This window comes from Siphateles boraxobius, unplaced genomic scaffold (assembly GCF_051911475.1).
Source record: "Siphateles boraxobius isolate OS27281-9 unplaced genomic scaffold, OSU_SipBor_1 19, whole genome shotgun sequence".
NCBI lineage: Eukaryota > Metazoa > Chordata > Actinopteri > Cypriniformes > Leuciscidae > Siphateles > Siphateles boraxobius.
In genome coordinates this window covers 19,293,209-19,310,989 of record NW_027508799.1, presented here as the reverse complement: position 1 = coordinate 19,310,989, position 17,781 = coordinate 19,293,209, and positions in this window count along the sequence as shown.

Sequence of the window (17,781 nt, the reverse complement as noted above, 5' to 3'; positions counted from 1 at the left end):
TATCCATATAAATTAGTGCTGCACGATTAATCATATCGCAATCGCGATATCAAGCCTATGCGATTATATGACGCAGAATGTTGCGATTTTATATGAAATTTTTATCCAGACATCAATGGCTTATTGATCATTAGAGGTGTTATCAATCATTTAGTTGTTGTTGCTAGTTTGAGTTGAGAAATACTAATTTCAGAATTATCACTAATCTGTGTGTGCATTTTGCTTTAGAACCAAGCAAGCTGACTCATTTGACCATTTGTTTATTATATCGCAATCGCAATATTGACCTCAATAATCACAACATGACATATTCCCCAAATCGCACAGCCCTAATATAAATTAATTGAGTCCCCTGAGTGGACAGAGTCTACTGTTGCAATTCTGCAATAAAAGCGTCTCTAAAAAAGAAAAAATGCCATGTATTGTAAATGTGAGGATTAAAAAATTCCCCGTGCAGATTTCGCTCATGTTGGTCAAACTGAAAGTTGGTCATCATTGCTTGGTGAGAGAGTGACTTATTTGCGAGTTGTGCTTCATTCATCTCTACATTAGTAACAATAGAAAACTGATCTTTATTTGTCTGCCACCGCGCTTTTAGAAGGCGACTGCCAATGTAGGCAGTGAGGAAGCTCACTAAGGTTTAGACCAGAGCTAATTATGCTATTGTTTGCTAACTTTCTGGAATTTCTATATAATGGGCTTCATTTCCTACTTAACAGACAAAAGTCATTCACAATCCATTTCACTTTGTAAAGTGTATTTCCCAGTGAAATGGGAGAAAATAATGTACATGTAACAATGGTACTTTATTTATCCATCAGGAACTGATTAGATCATAAAAAAAGTGGGTGTTCCAGATGAGAATTGAGCCAGACTTCAATGAGTTTGCTGACACAATTCCCAAATAGGTATCTTTGCTATTGGTTAACATTATGACTGGCTCTGACTGCCAAGAAAAAATGTAATGAAATCAGTGTGCTAATATAAGCTTCAGGCCATTATAGCCCCTGTCGCCTCAGATAAAACTCAGGGTGGTATTTTCCTAACCTGTGTATAGTAAAAGCAGGCTATCACTTTTAGTTGCTGGACCCATAGCTGAGCAAATGGAAACACAGAAGATTACAAGCTACTCTAGGGATTCACCCAGAAAACCTGGCATGTATATAGGCCACAAACCAGGGGGCCAGTAGAGGAGGATATAGAAAATTCCCTACATCCATATGTGTTCATAGTTTTGTGTCCGGTTGATGGGTCTGTTGCAATTTACAGTTGAAGCTTAACGTCAATATGAAATCAAAATCGCCATTTTCTAGTTTTAATTGAATATTTTATTGTTTGTTATAAATGATATATCTGTGCACATCATTCTTTTTCTCAACCATCTGGTACTGTTCACGTGTCGGTCAAAAATTACTGTTTTCTTTTTAATTATTATTTCAATGAAACTATTGTAATATATTTTACTTTAATAATGTTTTTTTTATTGAATAATTTTAGGGGATTTTATGATACTCCATTTTATTTATGCTGTAGTTATCCATTATTCATTTTTTGAGCATGGACCTGAAAATGAAATTTCCAACTTAAACTGTCATAAATCTTGAATGCTTTGGAGCACAAACTTTAGTCCGGTCCTTTTTTAAAAGACGACACTTAGCAGGTTATTACTTTAAAAAGTGAACTTGAAAAAAGTTATAAAATTCTACATTTATTGTTATGAAAAATGCAATTTTTATATGAAATATATATTTTCCAAAACACATTTTACTCTGAAAATGTAAAAAAAACAAAGCCATAAATCTAAACAAGCTGTGTTCCAAATTTGAGGTTGATGAGCTTTCAGTAAGAATTTCTACGCAGTACCAAATGTTTCCACTAGATGAAATTCATCTCTCATTCATTTTAAAGCGGTCATTTCTGACCGCAAACAATACAAGTGTGACTATTTTTTTCTGGACCATTTAACCTTTTTGAATCATGTCCATGATTTTTTTTTTTTTTTTGTGTGTGTGTGTGTGTTTTCACACAGCAAGTACCAAAACCTTTTCCAAGATTCATACCATTCTGATGAACAAAAAAAAAATCAAAACAAATAAAACGTAAAATTATTTGGTAAAAAATGACGATCCGCACCAGAGGGTTAATATCTCATAATCTTTAATCAAAAACATTAACTCTCTCCTTCGCAACGACATCTCTTTTCAGATGACGTGCACCAATGTGAAGGCGGAACAATAACTCCTCCCCTCTAATAACATGTCACTCACATGACATTGCAGAAATTCACAATGATCCAATGATACAATCGCTTCTCAATGGACAAAATAAAGTTCCGTCCTACATTTTTTCTTGTTCAAGAAGGCGTTTCACTCGGATATACCTCACAATAAGGAAGAAAACACCATCGCAAATTCTGCTTCATGCCGATATCTAATTTCATTTAAAGTGAAGCTTGTCTCGGTAGCCAACTGTTTGAAATGGGCATATCCGTTGTTTTTGTTTTATTTCACCAAGAAAGGGATTTGGAATTTTTAAGAAGATTTAAGCTAAAGCCAGAAATACAAAGCACAATTCATATGAATCTGTGCCATTAAACCAAATGTGTTATTATTAACATTGCTATCTATAAACATGTAGCCAATTATTTAAAGGTGCTCTAAGCGATGTTGGGCGACGTCACTTCTTGTTGACGTTCGAAGTATAGAGAGCCTAAGTCCCTCCCCTCCGCTTCCGGCTCATGGGACCTTATTTCGGAAAAAATATGTATGGTAGACAATGGCGAGAGACAACTTAACTTTTTTTTCCATCTGAACTGTGCCCCGAATTACACATATGGGGCCCTATTTTAACGATCTGAAACGCAAGTGTCAAAGCGCAAGTAACTTTATGGGCGGATCCCGGCGCTGTTGCTATTTTCCCGGCGGGATAAATGCCTCTTGCGCCTGGCACAAATCTAAAAGTGGTTGGTCTGAAGTAGCTTCATTATTCATAGGTGTGGTTTGGGCGTAACGGGAAACAAACCAATAAGAGCTTTATATCACATTCCCTTTAAGAGCATGATGAACGAGGTGCGCTTGTTCCATGGCGCAATACTATTATAACGGCGCATTTACCAGGCGCGCTTCAGAATCGGTTCACAGCCGAGGAGATCAATTTTCTCGAAAGGGCCGTAAAAGAAAGAGAAGTGACATTGGGGTTGGGACAAACCCACCTAAACTAGCTTCGGTTAAACATGCATATAATAATTTGGGTAAATGTGTAAGCTTTATGCGTATTTTCCCCATCGTCATGGACACAACAATGATTTCCCTTGTGTTTTAATATTTTTCCTTATAATAATGTATCATTTGCAAAAAGTTAAATGCATCTGTGTAGATGAGAGAATCATCTACAGTGTATGCGCGTTGTTCACACTCTGTATTATGGCCAAGCATGCGCGCTTAAAATAGCATCTGAATGTACGAGCAACGCGCCACTGACTTTAGACTAGTTTTTTTCTGGTCAGTGGCGCAATTGTTTTCTAGAACAGCAAAATAGCATGAGGGAAAGTTTGCGCCGGAACACGCCTCCTCTTTGGCATTTCTTAGTTAACCGACGTGTGTCTGTGGAAGGAAAAGTCCGCTTTGCGCGGGTGCAAAATAGCAATGATACATGCGTCAGTGTACAAAGTCATTTGTGCCGGGTGCAAGATAGGGCCCATGATGTTTGTCAATTTAAAAGATAATTATGAAAGTCAAGAAAGTCACAGTTTGTCATAAAACAGAAGAGTAACATTTAGTTTTATGTGAAAATTCGCTCAATGAACTACATCTCTCGTCTCGCACTATGTACGTCACCAAGCTCGTATGTGTGCAGTCTGGTACAAAACACAAAGGCATGACGGCGTAACGTTACGATTATAGCGTTAGACTATAGAAAAAATTACTGACGTTAGCTTTTTTGTTGACTGATGTTAGCTAAATTGACAAACATCATATGTGTAATTCAGGGCACAATTCAAACGGGATCCAAATATTTGTTGTCTCTCACCATTGACTACCATACAATATTTTTCCGAAATAAGGTCCCGTGGTGGTCAACCGGAAGGGGAGGGACTTAGGCTCTCTATTGACAAACAAAACGGAGGCTAGCTAGACCCTCCCTCCTCCTCATCCGCGCGCACTAACCCCCCAAACCCCACCCCCAAATCCTTCTTGTCGGTTATTGGCTGGAACAGTTTGTTATGTTTCGTGGTGCGGGTTAGCCCAGTTTGTTTTTGTTGCTGTGTTTGGAGCCTGGTGTGTCTGCAGAGACCGCATTTTTTTACAGTGTGTTCAGGGGACAGGCAGCTAGCGGATAGTGAGGAGATGTTTCATGTATGTGACAAAAAAAAATTTGGCCTAAAAATCGCATCACATCGCTTAGAACACCTTTAACACTTTTAAGAGACTCCAAAAAAGACTCCAAATGCGAATTCACTAACATAACGTGATTTAAGGTGTAGCTAGAACCATTTGTACTCATGTCAATATTTATGTTTTTTGTGCTCACTTGAAAATTTTCAGGCCTACATCATCTTCAAACCCCCACCTCCACAGACGGCTAAACCGCAGCGCTGATCCAACACTCTCTTTCTTCAACTTCAGGTCAGGGATGACGTTCTGAGTGCTAAATTTATGTGAGGATTTGCTGCCTGTGGAGGAAGAACAAGACAAGAAAAGATAATGCTTTATTTTTAGGTTGAAAAAAAAAAGAGAGAGCAGGATAAATGAGTAATGATGTCATAAGGGGGTGGGGTGTGGGATGATGTAGCAGTTTGACACAGTAGCTGCATTGCCATCAAACTCTGGCACAAATGAGCGGAACCACTGATGTTTTGTAAAAGAGAACAAAGAATGCATTATTGTAGTAGTTTTTCCATTTGTGTGTGTTTGTGTGTGTGTTAGCAACCCAGTGATAAAGTGCCTTATCAGTGTTGTTCCAGCACTGAACACACTGTCAGTGTCAGGCACCTTCTTTAGCACACGATGAATGCCACTTGCCTTACCTTTGCCAAACCCACACAAATGCAATTTAATGACCCTGTTGGACATTCTATTATCTTTTACTAACCTTAATGTTTCAGACAACCCGATTTCTTTTAAAAGAATGGAACAAAACAAAAAACAGAAAGGAACCGCAGAATGTTAACGCTGGTTCTTCCCATAGTGAAAGTGTATGTGTATGTGGAAAGCACAATACAAGCCTGAGATAAAAGCAAATCTATTCAACCTGTGAAATATATTATGTCTTCCAATGCCATATAGGGATTTTCAGCAAATAATGACTTGATTTATTCTGTTCCTAACATAAAGCTATCAGATTGCTTCAGACGGTATTCTAGTAAAGTAACAGCTCCGGTCCCCATTCACTTTCATTAAAAAGAGCAGTTCGGGCAGCCTTCAAAACAGCTTTTTTTTTGGGCTCATACATTTTTGATGGCATGAGGGGGAGTATGTAAATGAATAAAAAGTATTTTTATTTGAACTATCCATTTAAGGCTCACAACAAAATGAGTGATTTAACCACTTTTGGTGGATCCTATACTTTAAACTGATTGAAGATAATTTATTTGGCACATGAGTGTGTCCCATTGTTGCATCCATTGAGCCCCCAGTGTTCTACGTTGAGCGTGGGAGACGAGAAGCATTAGATTTTCCATTAGTGACCTTCTCATGCAATTAGACATGTTGTAAAGCATTCATTTGATTAATAGATAGCACTTCCACTGAGGTAAGATGCTTTTGAGTGCGTAAATTGCATATCCGACAGGACAGATTAGTGTTTTGGTTTATATACCCAAAGCTTTTTTAATAAAAATTAGTACTTTTGTACAATCACAAAAAAACAACACCACGTTTATGTCAGCAGCGTTTAATGCACGTGTACGATATTCCCTCTTTCTCAGTAACCAGCAGCCTCTTTTTCATATTAATGCATGCCCTGTGATGTCATCAACTCTGGACTCCATAGCAACAGAGATATTCCTATGGTCTGATGATGCCTTCAGCAGGCTGTTATTAATAGCTCCTGATGTTTTCACTGTGACATTGGACAATGCGTTAAGGCGCACAAGTACGCACGTTCGGCTATTATAGTTCTTCTCTGAATTCTTTTTTTGATGCCAACTGAGGTTAATGTCACCTGAACAATGACTAATTTTCAGCATTTTCAAAAAAGCTGGGAACTTGTAAATAGCACTACCTGGAAAAGAGGGCATTTCAAATAAAATGAACATTCATTGACATAAAACGAAACGGGTCACAAAACGATTTTGTCGCCCACTCTGCAATCGGTTTTGTTTTTCTTTCTTGCTCTCATGCTCGCCCTCCCTTTATGTGCTCCAGGGCTAATTTTTCGTGTTACGCATACGTTCATCCCACATTTTGCTGCTCTGGTATACATTAGAGAGGCACATTGCTCATATAATCTTGAGAAAACTCAAGAAAACTTCAGACATGAATGATACTTATTGAAAGAGAGCTTTCCTCTAAAGACCAGAATATCATATTATGGAACAGTGGACAGCCACTTTTTTTTAAGTAATAAAAAAGTAAATATAGTAAAAGTAAACATAGAGTTTTGTGCTCACCAAGGCTGCATTTATCAGAACAAAAACACAATAAAATGATAATACTGAATACATTTTTTTCAGGTTTCTTTGATGAATAGAATGTTCAAAACAATAGCATTTACTATATTTGGGTTTTTTGTTACAATGAAAATCTCACTGTCATATTTGATCAATAAAAATCATCCTTGCTGAATAAAAGTATTAATTTAAAAACTCCAAAACAGTAACCCTATTAAAAATTCGGAACCCTAAAGTGCCATTTACTGTAGGAACAAGCACGTCGACCTTCAGTTTCAATTGGTGCACTTTCACAATGTCCTTGCAGTGAACGAATGTTCTGTGCCTTTAGACTTTCATTCCAGGCTCAAATATAAAAACAAACAGTGAATATTATCTGTTGATATTTATGCATTGTATCACAGGATGTTGCCTGTCTGGATATAGCAGCATGTGTTTGTTAGGGCAGATGTTTATGTTGTTTTACCGAATCGAGAGATTCTGTGGGAGGAATGCTGAGAGTTCTTGAATGAATCATCTAAAGCCAGGCCTACATTTCTGAGTCTGAGTTCATACTGTGACATAAAGACACAATTTATATGCAGAGCAACCGCCTACAAACACTCCTGCGTCTGTAAACAAGGAAAATAAAATCCTGTTACACAAACGAACACATTTTTTTTTAAATTATGCCTTCATTCTGGTTGGTTTTGGTAGTTCAAAAATATTTGGTTGCACTATTTTAACCTGCTACAACAACGCAATGGAGGCTCTTTACTTGATCACATGGGGTTGATGAATATTGAGCAGGTCAATGCTCAGTTAGCACAGTAACATCTGTCCTCCAGTCATTAAAATGTGTTGTTTCCATCCCACCACATGGTGCAGGGCCACTGCTTAAGCACTTAATGGATGATGGTGAGCAGCAACCATCATATATATTTAATCAGTTAATCGGTCATTTAGATGCACTGCATTCAGAAACTCTATACCTAATGTATGGATTAGAAATGCACATGCTTAATTCATTCCACATGCATGATATGGATAAATGGTAAATATGATATGATATATGATAAATGATTAAAGATTAAAAATATGATAAATGGCTTCATTTATTCTGACCTTTCTGTGACCAAATTAAAATAATGCATATTATATTATAATATAGATAGAATATTATTTAAATAATATATCTAGCGTTCAAAAGTTTGGGGTCAGTAAGGTTTTATAGTCAGTAAGATTATAGTCTTATTCATAAATGACACATTCAATTGACCAAAAGTGACAGTAAAGACATATATAATGTTACAAAAGATTTCTTTATTATCAATAATAATATAAGAAATGTTTCTTAAACCGCAAATCAGCATATTATACTGATTTCTGAAGAATCATGCAACACTGAAGACTGAAGTAATGATGCTGAAAATTCAGCTTTGCGTCACAAGAATAAATGACATATTAATGTATATTCAAATACAAAAAAAAGTTGTTTGAAATTATAATAAAATAACACTATATTAAATGTATTTGATAATTACACATTCATTTAATAATTAACTAAGCACTCTTTAGGAATGACACAGACAATAATGACCCAAATCCCCCCCAATATAACATTGTGGAAAGTACATTTAGCCACAGGAAATAATGTCCTTTTGACACACGGCAAGTGTGTTCAAGACATTGTCCGATTACACAATAGGAAAAGACTTACTGCAGGTCAGGTTAGAGCAATCAGCAATTTCACACCCTCTCAATTTCGAAATAAAAGAACAAACCCCAAGCTGTTCAGTTCCTCATTCTGATTTGGATTGATTCTGAGTGGAACATGCTGTCCTGTATCACAGCGCCACCCAAAGGACATGGGACGAATTATAAACCGAGCAAGCACGCGCGCGCGCGCACACACACACACACACGCACGCGCGCACACACACACTAGTTTGCTATATCTTTATAAGGACTCTCCGCAGACGTAATTCTTTTTATACTGTACAAACTGTATATTCTATCCCCTTACACTAACCCTACCCCTAAACTGACCCATCACACAAAACTGTCTGCATTTTAACTTAAAAAAAAAAAATCTTTATGATTTATAAGCTTGTTTCCTCATGGGGACCTCAATTTAGGCACGATGCCCCATGAGTCTGTGCGCATTCATGTTGAAAACAAGCGCACACAACAAAACACGTAGGCTACACACACACACACACACACACACACACACACACACACACACACACGTTATGAGATTGTTTTTTTCTTCCCTGAATATGCATTATACAGTAGACATCGAATAGTCAAGTTATTAAACAAAACGTGTTAATTGTTATATATACTCTGTTGATTTTTTTCCTTTTTTCCTGAAAGAGTCTGTATTAATCCCGAGCTATATAGCATGTGTTGTGGGCTCATAATTAATTCTCCGGGGCTCTGCTGGTTTCCTGTGTGGGAAAGTGAAGCTCTTTAATGGGAGTCAGTAATCAACGCATTAGGGTAAATGCACACTCATCCAGAACAGAGTGGGAGCAATCAGACAACGTGATGCTGTCATTGGAAATTATCCAGAGACCAGTTTATCATTAGTAACAGTACTATAGATTTGCAGTTTGTTAGACAGATTTTTTTTTTAAATGTACAAAGCAGACCTTATAATTTTAAGCACTTCAGGTATAAGCACTTCACTTCAGCACTTCCGAATTTGTGGTGTTTATACACTACAGTTCAAAAGTTCTGGGCCAATAAAAGTTAACGTTTTTGAAAGAAGACTCTTATGCTCAGCATAGCAGCATTTATTTAATCAAAAATGTCACATGATCCTTCAGAAATTATTTTAATATTTGATATCTGAATAAATTTTATCTAGGACTATTTTGATGAATAGAAAGTAGCCTACCATTTTTTATAACAAATGTCTTTAATATCACTAAATTACTTTAACTTGCTGAAACTTTTGAACGGTAGTATAGGCCTATATAAAGCAAGGCAATTTAATGATAGCCTATAGATATTACAAATCATTTTTTTTTTCTTGATGCACCTCATTATAATTTGGACTTTTGATATAATGATAAATGCTGCACAGTTTCTTTACACAGTACAAAATACCCATTTAAAAAAAAATCAATAATGATAAATAAAAATTAGGCTCTAATTGAGGATTGCGATGCATTAACTCATATGTTTTATGTAATAAATTATAGAATATATGACTAACAATTTCCTGTCAGTGTTCCTCTCTTACAAAGCTTCATATTCTGCTTCATAATGCACAAATATTGGGATTTAAAAGTCCTATCTGCTTTTGTTTTCCATCAACCCAAAATTTACATTTTGAAATGAAGAGTTTCCACTAATTAGACTGCTCAAAAACTCAGAGGAAGTTCGTTAACATTTCCTGCGGTGAGATCAAGCTATTCAGCCAAGTAGGAGTATTGACCCTCATTAACATTAAATGAAGAGAGCTCAACCAAATCCCCAGGGAAACGGCTTTTTAAAGAGCCCTTACAGACTTGTCAAACATCTGCTGATTTGGAGAGCAGGAGAATCATCTGCGTTCGTCTGGATCTAGATTAAGAAACGCCCCTGTAAGTTTGACACACCAGGGTTCATTGTACTCTTACTTCCTGGCAAGCAATTTGTCTTCTGTCAGAGTAAGTGATTTAAATGGGTTTCTCCACTTCTCCACAGGATGGGTTGTAGATCACTATCAGGAAGATGTGCTTCAATCCTGTGTCCTGCAAATCTTGCACATTCCTGTGGCAATAATAAACACTTTTCCTGGTGTTTCAGGAATGGATTTTTGTTGTTGTTGAAAGGTATCAAAATAAGAAAAGTCACATTGTTCTCTGTGCTTATCTCAGTTTTATCAACTAAAGTTCACGTGTCTTTACTAGTTCCACTTTGCGAAATCAGAGCCTGGACTTACACTCACCTAAAGGATTATTAGGAACACAATACTAATATTGTGTTTGACCCCCTTTCGCCTTCAGAACTGCCTTAATTCTACGTGGCATTGATTCAACAAGGTGCTGAAAGCATTCTTTAGAAATGTTGGCCCATATTGATAGGATAGCATCTTGCAGTTGATGGAGATTTGTGGGATGCACATCCAGGACACGAAGCTCCCGTTCCACCACATCCCAAAGATGCTCTATTGGGTTGAGATCTGGTGACTGTGGGGGCCATTTTAGTACAGTGAACTCATTGTCATGTTCAAGAAACCAATTTGAAATGATTCGAGCTTTGTTACATGGTGGATTATCCTGCTAGAAGTAGTCATCAGAGGATGGGTACATGGTGGCCATAAAGGGATGGACATGGTCAGAAACAATGCTCAGGTAGGCCGTGGCATTTAAACGATGCCCAATTGGCACTAAGGGGCCTAAAGTGTGCCAAGAAAACATCCCCCACACCATTACACCTTCACCACCAGCCTGCACAGTGGTAATAAGGCATGATGGATCCATGTTCTCATTCTGTTTACGCCAAATTCTGACCATCTGAATGTCTTAACAGAAATCGAGACTCATCAGACAAGGCAACATTTTTCCAGTCTTCAACTGTCCAATTTTGGTGAGCTCTTGCAAATTGTAGCCTCTTTTTCCTATTTGTAGTGGAGATGAGTGGTACCCGGTGGGGTCTTCTGCTGTTTTAGCCCATCCGCCTCAAGGTTGTGCGTGTTCTGGCTTCACAAATGCTTTGCTGCATACCTCGGTTGTAGAGAGTGGTTATTTCAGTCAAAGTTGCTCTTCTATCAGCTTGAATGAGTCGGCCCATTCTCCTCTGACCTCTAGCATCAACAAGGCATTTTCGCCCACAGGAGTGCCGTATACTGGATGTTTTTCCCTTTTCACACCATTCTTTGTAAACCCTAGAAATGGTTGTGCACGAAAATCCCAGTAACTGAGCAGATTGTGAAATACTCAGACCGGCCCGTCTGGCACCAACAACCATGCCACGCTCAAAATTGCTTAAATCACCTTTCTTTCCCATTCTGACATTCATTTTGTAGTTCAGGAGATTGTCTTCTTCTTCTTCTTCTTCTTCTCTTTCTATGGCGGTTGGCAACCAGCTTTTTGGTGCATTACCGCCACCATCTGGACTGGAGTGTGGATCAATGAGTCAGACTCCTACACTGTAAACGAATCAGACTAACCTTTTTACATTCTTTTAATTAACCCAGTTGTCTTTAAAAAAGAAAACAAAAAATTAAAACACATTTCTCCAGACTCTCTTTGCATTTTATCATGTACATTTAGGGAAATCTGATTCTCACCTAGTTGTGATAACAATCTTTGTCTAGCTTGATGGTATTTAGGACAATTCATAATTACATGTTCTACTGTCTCTTGACTATTGCAATATTCACATTTTCCATCAACATGCTTATTCATTATAAATAACGTTCTATTTAAACCTGTATGTCCTAATCTTATTCTAGACACCACATCTTCTTCGCGCCTTTTTCTGTATGTATTCCTGCTCTTTCCCACTTTTCCTTGAATACTATACAAGTATCTCCCATTTTGTTCATTGTCCCAAAGAAACTGCCATTTTTCATTAATTTTAGTTTTAATTATACTTTTAACTTCAGCTTTACTGTATTTAATATCCATCTCTATAAAAGAATTCTCTGCTGCTTTCTTCGCACATTTGTCTGCCAACTCATTACCTCCTACACCTATATGAGCTGGCACCCATATAAATGTAGTACTAATACCAGACTTTAGAAGATTGTTAGCTAAATGGATTATTTCAAACACTATATCCTGTCTAGACTCAGAGTGACAATGCTGAACTGGAGTCTGACGCAATCACAACTTGCTTAGGTTTATTGCTCTCTATCCACATCATTGCCATCCATATTGCCACCATTTCTGCTGTATATACTGCTAAATCATCATTAATTCTTTTCGCATATTCAATATTTAATTTAGGGATAACATAAGCAATTCCCATTTTCTTATCTTTCTGCTTTGATGCATCAGTATATAAAATAATTCCTTCTTTATATTTACTATTTATGTAATTCTGAGTCCTGCAACGATCCACTCCATTAACCTCCTTTTCCTCCAATAATCCTAAGTCAACTGGAACTTCCGACAGCAGCCAAGGAGGTACAACTGGAAATACCACTGTAGGGCTTATCTTTAATGTACTAATTCCAATTGTTATTATCTTCTGCCTTATTGTCCATCCAAAACTTTTGATTAGATTATTCTCTCTCTCTTGACATTCCCATAAAACTGTCTGACTCATATGTTTTTCAGTATGACCTCTCAGATTTGCCCAATACACAAGAGATAGCTGGTCTCTTCTTAGATGTAGCGGCATCTCCCCCATCTCTACCTGGATTGCTGCCACTGACGAGGTCTTAAATGCCCCACAGCATAACCTCAAACCTTGGTTCTGGATTACATCTAGTTTCTTTAATAAAGTTTTGGCAGCAGATCCATACACTATACACCCATAATCAAATACCGACCTGATCATCCCTGAATAAATAGCTTTCAACGCAGGTCTGCTTGCTCCCCATTCTACTCCACGCAAGCATCTCATCACATTCAACACTTTCTTACATTTATCAATCATTTTCTGGATATGCATTGTCCAAGTTAGTCTTTTGTCGAACCAAATTCCCAAATATTTAGAGAATTCCACTCGTTCTAATTCTACTCCAGATAATTTGATTTTTACATTCAAATCTATTTTCTTCCTAGAGAAAAATAACGTCTTTGTTTTGTCTATTGAGATTCTAAACCCCCATTGAATAGCCCACTCTTGGACTCTATTTACTGCTTGTTGCATCTTATCCACCACAAAATCTATATTCCTTCCCTTTTTCCACATTGCTCCATCGTCTGCAAACAATGCTACCCCGACTGAATTTTGTACATCCTTAAAAACATCATCAATCATGATTGAAAATAAAAGTGGACTGATAATGCTCCCTTGTGGAACACCATTTTCCACACTGTAACTTTCACTTACTTTCCCATTTATTTTAATTTGAATTACTCTATCAGATAAAAACCCTTCCATCCACCTAAACATCTTTCCCTTAATTCCCAATAGTTTTAGTTTAATCAGCATGCCTTCTTTCCACAACATATCGTATGCTTTTTCGATATCAAAAAACACTACCACTACAGATTCTTTATTCACCTGAGCCTTCCTTATTATATCTTCAAGGCATACAATAGGATCCATGGTACTTCTACCTTTCCTGAATCCACTTTGATAATTTTGCATCAATCCTTTTGTTTCTATCCAATACTTAAGCCTGTCATTTATCATTCTCTCCATAGTTTTTCCCATCTGGGACGTTAACGCAATAGGTCTATAATTATTTGCTATTTGGGGATCCTTCCCAGGTTTCCTAATAGGAACAATTATAGACTCCTTCCATGCTCTAGGAATACATCCCTCTATCCATACTTTATTATAAAGATTTAACAAAACATCCTTCCCCTTATCACTTAAGTTGTCCAACATAGAATAACAGATTTTATCTCTCCCTGGCGATGTCTTACCTGCTTTCCTCAATGCCATGTTGAGTTCTGACTTTGTAAACAATACATCCAATTCCCCTCCCTCACTATCCTCATTGCCAAACACATACTGATATTTTCCAACTGTTTCTTTCCTTCCTCTCTTTTCCTCATTATTTAAATTTCCTGAACTATGCACCTTGACGAATATTTTTGCTATAACTTCTGCTTTTTCCTTATTACTAGTGATAGTTCTTTGCCCCTCAATCAGCATAGGATATCCATATTCCCTTCCATTCCCTTTCATTTTTTTAATCATATTCCAAATTCTCCCCACTGGAGTAGTTCTCCCAATAGAATCACAGAACCTCTTCCAGTACTCTTTTTTAGCTTGCCTTATTATTTTCCTGACTTTTGCCTGGGTTCTTTTATATTGAACTAAATTCTGAAAATTGTGTGTTCTCTTTAACTCTTTAAATGCTCTATTTCTATTTGTAATTGCTTCCTTACAGTCTTTTGACCACCACGGAACTATTTTATTTAATGTCTTAGGCTTAGTTTTTGGAATTGATACTCCTGCTGCAATAATTATACTATTACTAATTTTATAACATAATTCCTCAATATCTAGATTTTTATCAATCGATAATAACTCATCGCTAGCTTCTCTATACTTATTCCAATCTGCTTTTTCTAGAATCCACCTCTCTTCTCTTACTTCATGTTCATTCCCTACTTCCATTCCTATCTGAATTCTAATAGGATAGTGATCACTCCCTCCCGTTCTTTCCTTCACTACCTCCCATTCACATTTATCTGCAATTGTTTTTGTGACAATAGTAAGATCTATTGCTGACTCTGTGCCTCTTGCCACATCTATTCTTGTACCAGAACCATCATTCAGACACACTAACTCTTTTTCTTCCATAAATTCTTCAACTACATTTCCATTCCCATCATCCTTCTCTCCCCATAATGTACTATGTGCATTAAAATCCCCACACCAGATAATTTTCCCTGTTAAATCCTTCCAAATGTTCTCAAGTTGTTTTTTCTCCACTGGTCTACATGGATTATAAAAATGTATTATTGTCACCTTATCCTCACTTGACCTTACTTCTGTAGCAATGTATTCCAAGTCATTCCCCTTCTTAATCTCTCTATACTGAAGTCCTCTTTGTATAAAAATTGCAACTCCTCCTCCTTTACCCATATCCCTATCTCTTCTTAACGAATTGTATCCCTTAATTACAAAATCCAACCTGGGCACTAGCCAGGTCTCTTGTACACAAATAATATTAGGTTTATCTTTTAAATTTTCAACATATACCTTAAATTCTTGACCATTTGCAATTAGACTCCTAGCATTCCACTGGAGTATAATTAAAACCATTATGCAGCCCCAATCCATGTCTGTGAATGTTGTTCTTCATCCTTAAGAATATCTCTAACTCTTTCCCAATTCATTCCCTTTACATCCAAGTATTTTTCGGCTGATTTAACAATTATTTTGATTCTTTCAGTCCTACTACTGGTCTGCGCAGAACAATTGATTATCTCAGCCATGAAGATCACAAAATCTCCTTTGTTCACAATCAGTGTTTCTTCTTTTAGTTTATCACACTTTACACATTCCCCTACCTCTTTAGTCCTCTCCTTTATTATTTCAACAGGCACCACTTTTTGAACTTTCTTAGTTGCTTCTGCATATGAGACCCCTTGAACTACTTTAATTCGCTGTACCTCCTTCATTCTTTTGTTAGCTTCACATCCACCATATGCTGCACTATGCTCCCCTCCACAATTACAACATTTTAACTTTGCCCCCTCTTCACACTTTCCGTATTCATGTTCACCACTGCATTTACTACACCTTTGTTTTCCCTTACATATCGCAGCTACATGCCCATACCTTTGGCACTTAAAACACCGCAGTGGTGGTGGAATGTAAACCCTGACATCGTAGCTCATGTATCCAATAAAGACTTTTCCTGGAAGATTTTCTTCCTCAAAAGTTATCAAGATTGAAAGACTGTCACAGATATTTCCATTCCTTCTAATTTTTAGTCGTTTTGCTTCCCTGACCTTCACATTGTTTATTCCTTTTTTCACTGAATCAACTGACTCACTCAGAGGAATCCCTGTGATTACACCTCTAACAAGCTTCTTGTCATACACCATTGAACACTTCACTCGCTTTCCATTCAATTTATTTATCTTTATTGCTTTCTGTTGTTGCTCCACACTTTTACATATTACCAGTAAAGAACCATTTCTCAATTTTTTAGCGTTCCTAATTTCCCCAATTTCTTTGTGTAAAGTTTTGGTTGGTAGGGTTGGACTCCACTCATCAAAAGTAGTCCCCTCTTGCAACAGCTTGATAAATACCTTGAATTCATCTTCACTCCTTTTCACCATTGTTCTCCCCTTGTCGATGTCACTACAATCTGATTCGTCTCTATCTTTACTTTTACGTTTTTTCTTTACTACTTTCCATTCTTCCAATTTCCCGCTTCCAACATCCATCTCCCCATCCTCACTTCCTGATCCGTCACTTCCTGACCCCTGTCCATTCCCAGCCCAGTTGTTGCCAACCGCCTGATGTCCTCGATCAACAGACAATTGTCTATGCTCCTTTCCTCCAGATGCCGCCATTCTCCTCCTCCCGAGCCAGCAAGGGTTCCTCGCTGAACAAACAACTCAAAATGGCCGATGCGCGTCACGCCGTAGAGAATGTTCCTACTCTCGCAGTTTAAAGTGCTTTTTGAACGCGTTTTTAAAGTTCCAATTGGAGGCCCGTGTAACTCCAACCATAGGAGATTGTCTTGACCAGGACCACACCCCTAAATGGATTGAAGCAACTGCCATGTGATTGGTTGATTAGATAATTGCACTAATGAGAAACTGAACAGGTGTTCCTAATACTTTAGGTGAGTGTATATAGGAACCTATATACCTTAATTTTTTAAAACTTTTTTAGTGAGTGACTGTTAATAAAAGATGTATTAAGTTAGAATAAAGCTTAAAACATAAATTAAAATAATGAATAAAATTAACGTAAAAAATAAAATCTTTAAAATCAGAACTACAATAACATTTATGAGCTAAGACTGTTTTCAGAGAAAATTTCTTACCCCATTTTTATTTGTGCTTCTTTGTTTTATTCAAGAATAAAACAAATGTTTTTTTTTTGTTTTATCAAAACAAGAAAAATAACAATTGAATTTATATAGTATATTATAATAACAAATTTTGCCCTGTTTTCCATTAAAATAAACATCCTTAAAACCTTAAAAAAATGAAGATACTTTCATTCAAAGTAAAATTTAAATAACGTTTTTCGCGTACCATATTTTTTAGTTTGGCTTTTTGTTTGTTTTATTCAAAAGCATTAACTTTTTTATATACTGTATATATAACAAGAAACAAAACAGTAATTCTGTCAGTCTGTGCATTAGTGGTAGATACCTTAAATTTTTAAGTACAATCAAATTGGATGTTTAAGTCATTTCAACTAAAAAAAAAAATCTTGTATAACTTATAAACAATTTGAAAATTGCTTAAATTATATTGCTAAAGCATAGGCCTTGTCATAACTTATATCTGTGATTAGGCTATATAATTTTTTTTACTGTAGAGACCCTTTTTACAGCTTACATTCTCATATTATTGTAAGACTCACAATCCTGG